The sequence below is a fragment of the Canis lupus genome, chromosome 1 (genome assembly GCF_048164855.1).
Source record: "Canis lupus baileyi chromosome 1, mCanLup2.hap1, whole genome shotgun sequence".
NCBI lineage: Eukaryota > Metazoa > Chordata > Mammalia > Carnivora > Canidae > Canis > Canis lupus.
The window spans coordinates 49,723,741-49,735,688 of NC_132838.1; the positions used below are offsets into that span (position 1 = coordinate 49,723,741).

Genomic DNA, 11,948 nt, shown 5'->3' on the forward strand with positions numbered 1-11,948 from the left:
TAGAGAGTCAGGAATCACAGAATTTCCAAGTTAGAATATTTGAGATCACTCAATACAACTCACCCATTTTACAGATGATGACACAAAGGCCTGAGGATGTTTGGTGAAAAGTTCAAGGTCACTCTTCTACCAGTATAAAGCAGGAATTAAAATACCTCTGCTATCTTGCAGTCTTAACAGATTTCTATTTCCCAAACACTCAGGAATCTATTACCTAATGTCATGGCTAATTTGCCCAGAGACAGATTCTGAAAATTCTACACTTGGTTTAGTAGTTTTAATCAAAATATCCCATTATCTTCTGTCTTCCTAGTAATGTTTTTTTTATTTATTCTGTGACTCTTTCACCCTTGGATTTTTTTCTTACTGCCTTTTATTCTCATTCTATCATAAAAGAATCCGGTGTATTTCTAAATGTGTCTACTGTCTTTGACAGCGTCTATTGCCAACCATGCTATGACTGGATGGTCCCACAGTGCCACCTCTGGACTGAAGCATGTGTCAAGATGGCATGTGGCACCAACTTTTATAGTGATTTGAATAAAGAGGCGAGTTAGCAGGAGAATAATTATGATTACATGTTCTTTATTAACCTTTCTTGTTCATTGCTAAGAATAATGTTGAAACAAAATCGTCTAGGATAGTAAGTTGCTTGCAAATGAAAGCTTGGCATCACCCTTTTGAGGGCTCCTCTCCCAGCATTCATAAATTCACCCAAGTTTCTACCTCAGTGACTTATCATGAATAATACAGCAAAGCAAGTGCAGCCCAACTAAAGAAAGATCGGAAGACATGAAAATGCAAAATCTCCTTTTACCTGGCCCCACTGCTGACAACTCCAAAGGAAGCTGATCTCATCACTGTGGCTCTTTATTAAAAGAGACAGAAAGAACCTCTAGCCAGTGGTCCAGAAAGAGTACCAGAAACCTTCTGATTGGCTTCAAATGACTGTGTATATTTTAAATAAACATTTCAAAGACATATGTGACTCCCAAATATTTTTAAATCAACTGTGGAAGAGGATGGGAAACCATGGAAAGATTTTTAAGAACAAGTAGAACCTGATCATGTGTTTCAGACCTCTGTAGTGACAGGGTGGAGAACAGCCCCCAGTGACAGGGTGGAGAACAGCCCCCAGTGGAGGCTGGCTGGAGGCAGAAGACTGGCAGGAAGGGTAAGAAAGGGCTCCAGGCATGGGGGCAAGCACCTGGCCACACAGGAATGAAGAGCAGGAGTGGAATTGCATGAGATTTGGGGGGCTATGTAGAAATGTTTAGAAACTGACTAGTTATGGGGTGTGGGGGACAGAAAAGAATCTGGCATGATCCCTGGGTTTCCAGCCTTGGCAAGGCATAGGACAGGGTCATCAAATGAAGCTGGATTACAGCAGGAGGAGAAACCATTTTGAAGACAAGGTGATGCAGCATTAGATACTTTGTACTTCAGTTTCCTGTGGGGAAAGATGCTTTGAGACTGTTTGAAATGCATCCAATGCTTGGAGGGTGATCAGGGACATAGTCAGAAAATACCATTAACATTTATTTAGGTACCTGTTAAAGTGATGATGGTAAATAGATCATCTAGGGAGGAAAAGCAGCAGGAGACTAGAGATAAGTGGCAGACAAAAGCCAGTGACACACCAACGTTTGAAGAAGGAGCAGAAGAGGGGGTGACAGAGACAGGAGCAAATGGCCCAGGAGGCTTGGGAAGATCACCAGGGTACAAAGGAAGTCTGTCCTGCAAGACAAGGAATGGAAACTATTCATTGGATTTTGCAAGTGGAAAGTCACAGGTTAGCTCAGCTGGAATACTTCCACGCTCTTGATTCAGATGGAAGAAAAATGGTTCTGGCTTTTCCAATGTCTAAAAGGTAATGAAGAAGAAGCAGTGAGTGTCTTGGTCCATTCGGGCGGCTGTAACAAAATACCAACAAAATATCAACAACAGAAATTTTCCCCCTCCCAGCTCTGGAGGCTGCAAGTCCAAGATCAAGCCTGGGGCAGGTCCAGTGTCTGCAGAAAGCCCACTTCCAGACTGTAGGTGGCCCACTTCTCTCCGTGACCCCACAGGGCAGAAGCAGGAGGGGACTCTGGGGCCTCTTTTATCAGAATGCTAATCCCACTCCTGAGGCTCTGCCTAAGTACCTCCCACGGCCCCCCCTCTTAACACCCTCAAAAGGGAGCTTAGGTTTCAACCCATGAATGAGGGGGTGAGGATGGACATGAGCATTCGGACAGCAGCAGGGAGCACACTGGACCAGGCCAAGTAAAGAGAGAGAGGGAGAGTGGTAGCTAGAGATCGTGCCAGGGAGACAGTTTGGGTTCCCTTTCCACAGAGGTGGGAGCGTGTCTGCACCTGAGGGATGCGTGAGAAGCCAGGGAGGATACACACCTGGGCAAGAGGGCGAAGACGGAAGACACAGGCTTCTGAGGAGACAGTGATGTTTGTAGCCTAGGTCCATTTCCTTTTTCTTTGTTCTTTTGAATAAATTTAACATATGCAATTTTATTTAACTTATGTATACACAGTGAAGTAAACACTACAACCAACCTAATTAACACATCCAACACCACACATAGTTACCATGTGTGTCCATGTGTGGGTGTGCCCATGTGTGTGCATGCACTGGGAGAACACTTAGGGTCCACCGTCTCAGCAATCTTCAAGTACACAGAGTGCTACGTAACGTACAGTCACCACACTGCACCTTACATTTCCAGGAGGTGGTCCTGCTGCAGATCTGAAACTCTGTATCCCTTGACAACATCTCCCACTTAGCCCTCACCCCAGTCTGGGTCACCACCACTCTACTCTCTGCTTCTCTAAGTTTGGTCTTTTCTGATTCCACATGAAAGTAAGATCCTACAGTTCTTGTCTTTCTATGTCTGGCTTATTTCACTTAGCATCATGTCCTCCAGGTCTATCCAGGTTGTCACCAATAGCAAGATCCCCATCTTTTCTCAGACTGAATATCTCCCACCTCTTTACCCATGCATCTGTCAATGGACATTTGGGTCGTTTCCATATCTTGGCTACTGGGAATACCACTGCAGTGAACATTGGGAGGGTAGGTGTCTCTTCGAGATCCTGATCAATTCCTTTGGATAAGCAGCCCCCAAGCAGGATTACTAGATCAGACAGGGGTTCTGTTTTTAATTTTTGAAGAACCTCCATACTATTGCCATAATGGCTGTACCAACTTACATTCCCACCAGCAGTGTGCAAGAGTTCCAATTTTTCCATGCCCTGGTCAACATTTAACTTTTGTTTTTCAAATAATAGCCATCCTGGCAGGAGTGAGACTGTTACTGAACCCAAGTTTGGTTGCCAGTCGCTCGGAAGGCCAATACTCAGGAGATGAGTTTCTACTGGAAAGGAATATGAGCTTTATTTGGGAGGCTGGGCATCTGGAGAGAAAGCGGACTCCTGTCCAAAAGCCAACTCCAAGGTTTCTGCCTGGCCCAGGAATTCTTAAAGGGGCTTAATGGGTTAAGGGAGTGCAGTGGTCTGTGACATTTCTTGACGAACATGTAGACTGATGATGCCAACTACAGAGTTATCTTGGTGCTTGGAGGTTGTACAAGAAGTCCTAGTTCCTTGGTGCTCAGGGGAGTGGGGAGTTGTGCAAGGAGGTCTAGTTCCTTGGTACGGGAGATTATGCAAGAGTCCTCTGTTTTTCCTGCAAAGGAGGGCAAGGTCTAGAGATGCACAAAGGGAGGTCAATAGAGTCATTTGTTGTGACCTTAAAAAAGAAAAACATTTTTGCTAACAGATTGCTGGTGATCAGAAAGCTGTGACGGCTTCCAATAGACTTGCTGACCTCTGTGGCCTGGGGACATTCTGGTCCTTCATTCCCCAAATCTCAAAGAAAGTAAATTAGTTCTGTTACAGATCAAGGCATTGTCAGCAACCAAGGAGTGTGTTACCTTGAACAGGTTAACCCTTCAGATGGGCTGGAATGCTATTACCACGTGATATCTCATTGGGGCTTTGATCGGCATTTCCTGATGATTACTGATGTTGAGCAAATTTCCATGTGCCTGTTGACCATCATCTGCCTTCTTTGGCAGAATAGGTCAGTTTTCGATGGGAATTGGGGAGTTTTAGTACCATGTAGAGCTTTAGTGTAAAGCCATCTAACTTCTTTAATTGGTGGACAAGGCTGAGGCACAGTAAGGATCTAGGCTGTCTAAAAGGACTAAGATACTCACTATTTCTTCAGTGAGAGGTCTTTTTCTTCCAGGACAGAACTACTGTTCCAGCTCTGGTTCTCATGCTCCTGAAAATAAGCATCTGATTTGCTGATGGCAGGTTCCATGGGGCTGCAGTTGGCTAGAAACCATATACCTCTGTATCCAAAGTTGAGTTATCACTCCCCAGAGAACATGGTCAGTGGTGCCTGCCAGGGGCCAGCCCCACAAATAGCATGGTTTCATTTCTTTGTCATTGACCTGGAAGAAGGATTGAAGGATACACCCATGTAGTTTGGTGTATGCTGTCAAGCGAGGCAGGGGAGCTAACATCTTGGAAGAGAGATGCAGAATTCAGTGACTTGGATGAGTTAGATGAATGCTTCAAAGGGAAAAAGAAAAAGATAAAGTTCATGGGGAATTATGTTTAAAAAAAAAATAACACCATCTTTGCACCAAGGAAAAGGACTCAACAGGTATAGCTCTGCACAAAGAAATGCAACTATGAAAAATTGATTGCTTTCAAAGGCCAGAGAATCTTGTTTCTATTGCCATCTGTTTTGGTCTCATAATTCCTACAGCATTAGACCTAACTTAGATCTTTGTTTTTTTTAAAAAACTGAGCTAACAAGAGTCAGGAAAGAGGAAAATAATGAAAGGACATGGAAACTATACCCTACCTAGGAAAGATAAAGAATGGAAGGACAAAAAGGGTTGAACACTATTATAACTATCCCACAAATTTTTAAGAAAAATGTCTGACGTAAATATATCAATAAATGAATGTAATGTCTTAAAATACTCTTTTACAGTGTTCAAAGAGCAAGTATTAAGGATACTGACTTGTTCTCCACTTTTGGGGGGTTTGTTTTGTTTTTTGTTTTTTTTTTCCCCCTTTAATAACATCATATTTTTGCAAAGTTGGTTTTGACAGTTGATGTGATCAAAACCAAGTACTGCATCAAAATCAAGGTGGAACAGATACAAAGGGTGGCAGTGTCCAATCCGATGTTGAGGTTGAAGAAGCTGTGCAAACAGGGACATTTATTTCTCTATACATGACTGTAGTTAAGAATGAAATTAAATATGGTTTCTTTCCATTTATGTGTACTCTTTTTTTCAAATGGTTCCTAAATTGTTAGGGTGCACATACTTATAAGTACTTTGGACCTAGCTAGTTAATAAACAGAAGTATTGTGAATTTCTTCCGGCCTAGGAGTACCATGAAAGCTGTGACTACAACACTAAGCATGCATTAGCTGACATCATGGGCAATCTCTGCTGGACACCCGCCCTGGTTTACCCTCAGGAGTACCCAGGCTGACCCTGCCTCTGATTCTTTTTTTTTTGGGGGGGGGGGGGTATATTTTTTTATTGGAGTTCGATTTGCCAACAAATAGCATAACACCCAGAGCTCATCCTGTCAAGTGCCCCCCCTCAGTGCCCATCACCCAGTCACCACAACCCCCCGCCTACCTCCCCTTCTACTACCCCTTGTTCATTTCCCAGAGTTAGGAGTCTCTCATGTTCTGTCATCCTCACTGATACTTCCCACTCATTTTCTCTCCTTTCCCCTTTATTCCCTTTCACTGTTTTTTATACTTTTGAAAGGAATTGATGAGGCCAGCAGCCAGGTGGAGCTCAAATGATCTACAAAGCAGAGTCTGCTGCCTGCAAAGTATTATCAAAATCTAAAACAAACTATGAGATGTTGTAGAACCTCCCTTCCTGAAAGCTGTTAAAAATAAAGGCACTTGTTTTACTGCTGGTGTAAATTCACATCTGGAGAGCAATTTGGAAATATGTTTCCAAAGCCTTAAAAATATTCATATTCTTGACCCAAGCATTCCATTTGCAGGACTTTATGCAAAGCCCCAATTCTGATTTCCACTCCTTTGTTAACACTCTGTGACATTGGATATCTCTGAGCCTAATGGATCTTTCAGATCCATTAAGTGGGCAAATAGTACCAAATCACAAATTGTATTCAGAAATAATCAAAATAATATAGGTCCTATGTTTAGCATAATAACTAAAATATAGTGCTTAATAGACAATAGTTGTTTGTAAGTCTAATCTTGAAGGTGTCTGGTATATTACATACATACCATAATAACTATTTGACTGCTATAGTAAAAGATTCAAAAAGTGAAAAGTTCACGATATATTTGTCTGTGCTTTCTGATACAATCCCAGCATATCTTGGGATACATAAATTTGGAAATCTATCTGAAAGCCATACAACAAAATTTCTTCATAGGTTGCTTATGGGTGGTACTAAGTAACAAGCGAAATTTTCCCCTTTATGTTTTTCTGTATTTTCTCATTTATCTACAATTAACACGTTACTTTTTAAAAGATGTATTTATTTATATTAGAGAGAGAGTGCATGGCGGGGAGGGGAAGGGCAGAGGGAGAAAGTGAGGGAAACAGCTCCCTGCTGAGCTCAGAGCCTGACTTGGAGCTCATGGGACTCAATCCCAGAACCCCAAAATCATAACCTGAGCGGAAACCAAGAGTTGGATGCTTAACCAACTGAGCCACCCACGTGCCCTCACATATTATTTTTCTAACAAAACTTAAAAAGGAAATGTTCTATTTAAAATTTTTATTTAGAAGGGTGCCTGAGTGGCTCAGCTGGGTAAGTATCTGACTTTGGCTTGGGTCATGATCTTGGGGTCCTAGGATTGAGCCCCACGTTGGTCTCCTTGCTTACCAAGGAGTCTGCCCTCCTCCTCCTCCTTGTGCGTTCTCTCTCTCTGTCAAGTAAATAAATAAAATCTTTTTAAAAAATAATAAAATAAAATAAATTTTTTGTTTAGAGAATCAGCTGGCCTTTGTGGTACTATTAAGCTACATAATTCTGTTTAAAAATTCCCTAAACAGTATTCAAAATAATCTCTAGGAAGAGGTTCAAGTTACCTTCGGAAATAATTTCTGGAAGAGTGTGCAAGTTTATAAAGCTTGCAAATGAGCTCTATCAGATGCTAGCAACTGATGACAATGGTTTACACATGTGTCACAAGCTGCACTTCCCAGAAACTTAACTTTTGGAGGGCAAAGGAGGTTACAGATGCCTGTAAAATCCTCATGAAAGTTCTGGACTGTTTTTCCAAGAAAATGCACATTTCCTATCTACAGTTGGAATGTGGGGTCCTGCTTCAGAGGACTCAAGGACTCCCTGCCACTCAGCCCACCAGTAGCTATTAGGGAAACACCAATGTGATATGCTCCCTTCAACCTAAGAATAAAGTGGAAAACCACTTCTTTCCTATTTCCGAGAGTAAGACAGGAGCTTAGCATAAAGAAGTAGCTAATGACCAGCTCATTTCTTCCTTTTCATTTGCCCCAAAAGAACATAGGAGAGACAGAGATGAGAAAAATGGGCTGGACCTTATAGGTGACCTGTCGTGTTAAAGATGCTAATTAAGCTGAGTGAAGTAAGTCAGTCGGAGAAGGACAAACATATGTTCTCATTCATTTGGGGAATATAAATAATAGTGAAAGGGAATATAAGGGAAGGGAGAAGAAATGTGTGGGAAATATCAGAAAGGGAGACAGAACGTAAAGACTGCTAACTCTGGGAAACGAACTAGGGGTGGTAGAAGGGGAGGAGGGCGGGGGGTGGGAGTGAATGGGTGACGGCACTGGGGGTTATTCTGTATGTTAGTAAATTGAACACCAATAAAAAATAAATTAAAAAAAAAATAAAGATGCTAATTAAGATTAGTTTGAATAATCTAGGAATAGGGAATAAATCTCCTATAGTTAAGTTGGAGGGCAGGAGTCCCTGGTACTTGTAGGTCCCAGTAGATCAATAGACTATAAATATAGGTATAGTATACATGAGATAGACTCTAGATCTATAGACTAAGACCAACGGAATTTTGCTCTGACATCAAATGTTAAACCAGTTTTGGATTTGGTTGTTCTAGATAATTACTGTTTTTTTCATGAGAGTCTCATAAAAGCTAATAGAGTTAGGGGTTTATCTCTTTTAAAAGCTTACTCCACAAGATTATCTACTCTACTCTTTAATGCTTGGGTTCATTAAATATAGTTTTCATTTTATGTGTGGTTTGGGAAATTCACAGGTATGTGAATTTGGAACAGGCATGTATCTTGCAGCTCAGAATGCAAGAAGGGGGCCCAGAGGGCTGCTGCCCACCCTCATGGCAAAGTTCCAACACTGTAGAGGGAAACCACCTGCTGTAGGGACACAGGCGACAGACATCTGGAAACCACAAATTCAGAGCTAAGGGCTGGCCATGTCCCACACTGATTTAGACACTCATCTTTAGGAGGCTTTACTATAAAGCTTGCATGTTTGCGACTATGTTGGTGTACCCCTCTCTGCTCTATCAGAGGATAGCTGGGTGCTATGTTTGTGCTTCCAGCCTTGAGGGAGCTGGGGGGCAGCCAACAGGGGAGTCCTCTGAATATTTCTGGGGAAGAGAGAGAGGAGAATCACTTCTGGAAAACACACAAAAATTACCACGCACAGCTTAGTTACCAAAGAAACAGTGAAAACAAGATCAAGGCCAGGAGAAAGACAGGGAGTCAGTGACCTGCTATATCAGCTCTAAATCTTCCCTAAGGCACCTGCCTCATCAGCACTATGACCTGAAGTCATGACCTCCCTGACACATCCTCACACATGTCAATGCAGGACCGGCCTCCCATGGGTCGAGGGAGTTGATTGAAGGTCACTGGAGGTTGCCTAGAGTGGTATGACTGAGGCATGGTCAGGACTATGACCCCAAGTGGGCCAGAGGTTTCAGGGATATTCAGAGGAAGCACAGAGCCTGAGGGCACAGGTGGGCTAAGCCATGGACATACAGAGCACCCATCAGTTCTTCACAGGATCAGAACTCACATAGCATAGGGCTGCACACAGGCTGGTGAGGACCATGCGTCGTCAGAAAATAATTCTTTTTATATGTTTATCATAAGAGCTATAATAATAGCTGCAGCATATTACCTTCAGAGGGCACTTGACAGATTGTATGGGTGATTATAAATCAATGAGGACTCAAGATGAAAATGGCTGGGCAGACAGTCTAGTCTGCCAGACAAAGAGGAATAAATCATCAAACAAGGATGATCTGGAACTGGAATTAAATGTGCAAAGAGTCTCCAAGACTCCAATAGAAGTAAGACTCCTCATAACAAAGTCTGAAAGATGGGAATGGAAGCCTGGAGGCTCCTGGAAGGCATCACCCAATGCTCTTACAACACTAACAGTTTGTGTGTGTTGGGTGCTTACTCTGTGCCCCTGACATTGATAATCTAATGCTCCCCACAATAAGCAAGTTCTCTTGGGATTCCCATTTTATTTTTTTATTTTTTTATTTTTTATTGGTGTTCAATTTACTAACATACAGAATAACCCCCAGTGCCCGTCACCCATTCACTCCCACCCCCCGCCCTCCTCCCCTTCTACCACCCCTAGTTCGTTTCCCAGAGTTAGCAGTCTTTACGTTCTGTCTCCCTTTCTGATATTTCCCACACATTTCTTCCCCCTTCCCTTATATTCCCTTTCACTATTATTTATATTCCCCAAATGAATGAGAACATATAATGTTTGTCCTTCTCCGACTGGATTCCCATTTTATAGATAAGGAAGCTGATCCTCAGGGAGTAGTATGTGGTGATTTCCCTAATAAGAAGTTAAACCGAAGTTTGAACCCAAGTAACTTGACTCTAGAGCTTGATGCTTTTTTCCTCCCAGCTTTATTGAGCAAATCACTTCTATATATTTAAGGTATGCAACTTGATTTAATATAAATACATTTTGTGCAATGTTTACCACAATCAAGTTAACACACACATCATCTCACATAGTTACCATTTTATGTGTGCAAGAATACTTAAAACCCACTCTCTTGGGCAGCCCTGGTGGCTCAGCGGTTTAGAGTCACCTTCAGCCTAGGGCGTGATCCTGGAGACCCTGGATCGAGTCCCACATCGGGCTCCCTGCATGGAGCCTGCTTCTCCCTCTGCCTGTGTCTCTGCCTCTCTCTGTCTCTGTCTCTGTCTCTGTCTCTGTCTCTGTGTCTCTCATGAATAAATAAATAAAATCTTAAAAAAAAAAAAGAAAAAAGTAAACATCTTTAAAAAAAAAACCCCACTCTCTTAACTATCGAGTGAATAGTACAGTATTACTAACTGTAGTCACCATGCTGTCTCTTAGAACCCCAGAATTCATATATCTTGTACCTAAAAGTTTGATGGGTTTTTTTTTTTAAGTTCGATGTTTTTAAAAACTCTATGTCCTCTCTCAAAGATCCTTCCCACTACCTCCTCTTCATTTCAATCACTTGAAAAGTGAGCCTGGGGACTGTTGGCCCTGAAGAAGCAATTTTTGGTGTCAATGGTGAAATCTGGCACAGGTCCCACCCTCTCCTCCAGCTCTCTCTGAATCCTGACACTTGGTTCATCAACCTTTAGGAAGCCCCTCCACTTTTGCTTGAAGAAAAGATAAGACACACATTATGATAGGTAGAAAAGAAGGGATTAGATAAACCAAGTTCATGTTTGGTTTTTAAAAAGAAGAGCAGCCTGAATGGTGCATTATGGAGATAAAATGATACTGAATGCATGGAAACCAAATGGCCTTAAACTTGACTATAGCCCAGCACTTTCTAACGGTACAATATTGACTATGCCAGTGGTTTTCTCTGTCATAAGGACTAGCCAATAAGCTAAAGAAAGACCTCTGGGCAATTCGCTTCAGCTACCTGAACAATAGTAACTGAACAATCACCTCACCATTTTGTGGCTCTGTTCCTGATCTTTTCTGAAAGAGATCAGAACCAACCACTTATTAGCCTGATCAGTGGTTCATACTCATACACCCTATGGCCAAGTCTGTCGGAATTTTGCTTCCCTCTGAAGATAGTTTGTTCTAATTGGCCCACTCCAAAGAATTCAGGCTGCCACAGAGGAGGCTGCAAGAGCCATGGTAAACTTCTCTGATGAACGGGAATGGATGACAACAATTAAAATAACAAAATCCTTTTGTGATTAGCTCAAAAAGAAGGAAGTGAGGCAAAACCTCTCAGGGCAGACATAGAGAAAATAGGGCTGCAGAAGAGGCAAAGATACGAAACTTCACAAAGACATTGATCTGTGGTACCAGGCCTGCACATTTGTTGTAACTGCCTCAGGGAGACACAGAAAAGATGTTTGAAGAAAGCATTGGTGGGTCATGTTTGTATAGTATTTATTGCTGATCCAGCCAAGTATCAGCAGAGACAAAATCCAAAATACCTGCCATGGCTTCAGTACAACCCTGGCTTATGGGCAGCAGATGAGACCCATCATCTCCAGAAAAAAAAATGTCATCCATTCATGGACCAAACATCACATCCAGCTCAATAGGAGTCACCCTACCTGGGGTTCTGGGAGCTTGAATGAGGGTGGTGGTTACACATCTCACTCCATACAACTTCTGCTGCGCCACACGCTCATTCTCTGAAGAGCATTCCCTCAAAATGTGCAGTCTCCCACAGGCTACAGGCCTGTCATCTTTTAAACAAGTATGAAGCTGTTTAAAGAGCCCTGTGCTGGGAGCCATCATCTCTAATCTTATCATAGCCCCTGGACTTTCATTCATTACTTTGCTATCATGAGCCAAAGACCCAATTGGAAATGTAGGTTTCCCAACCAATATATCTAAAACAGAATACTCTTCTCTCAAAAAGACAGAACTTCCTATTTATTATGGAACTGCTTTCATGTTTTAAATAGGTCCAT

The 11,948-nt window shown here is 42.2% G+C and overlaps 1 long non-coding RNA gene across 1 annotated transcript; it reads right to left on the reverse strand.

Annotated features, from left to right (window-relative positions):
• Positions 1–568: 568 nt before the first annotated feature.
• On the reverse strand, positions 569–7,651 carry LOC140635280 (uncharacterized). The gene is made up of 2 exons (XR_012032647.1): positions 2,392–7,651; positions 569–1,863 (listed from the first exon to the last, which is right to left on the reverse strand). It is a non-coding gene; the product is annotated as an uncharacterized lncRNA (long non-coding RNA).
• Between the last annotated feature and the right edge of the window lie 4,297 nt (positions 7,652–11,948).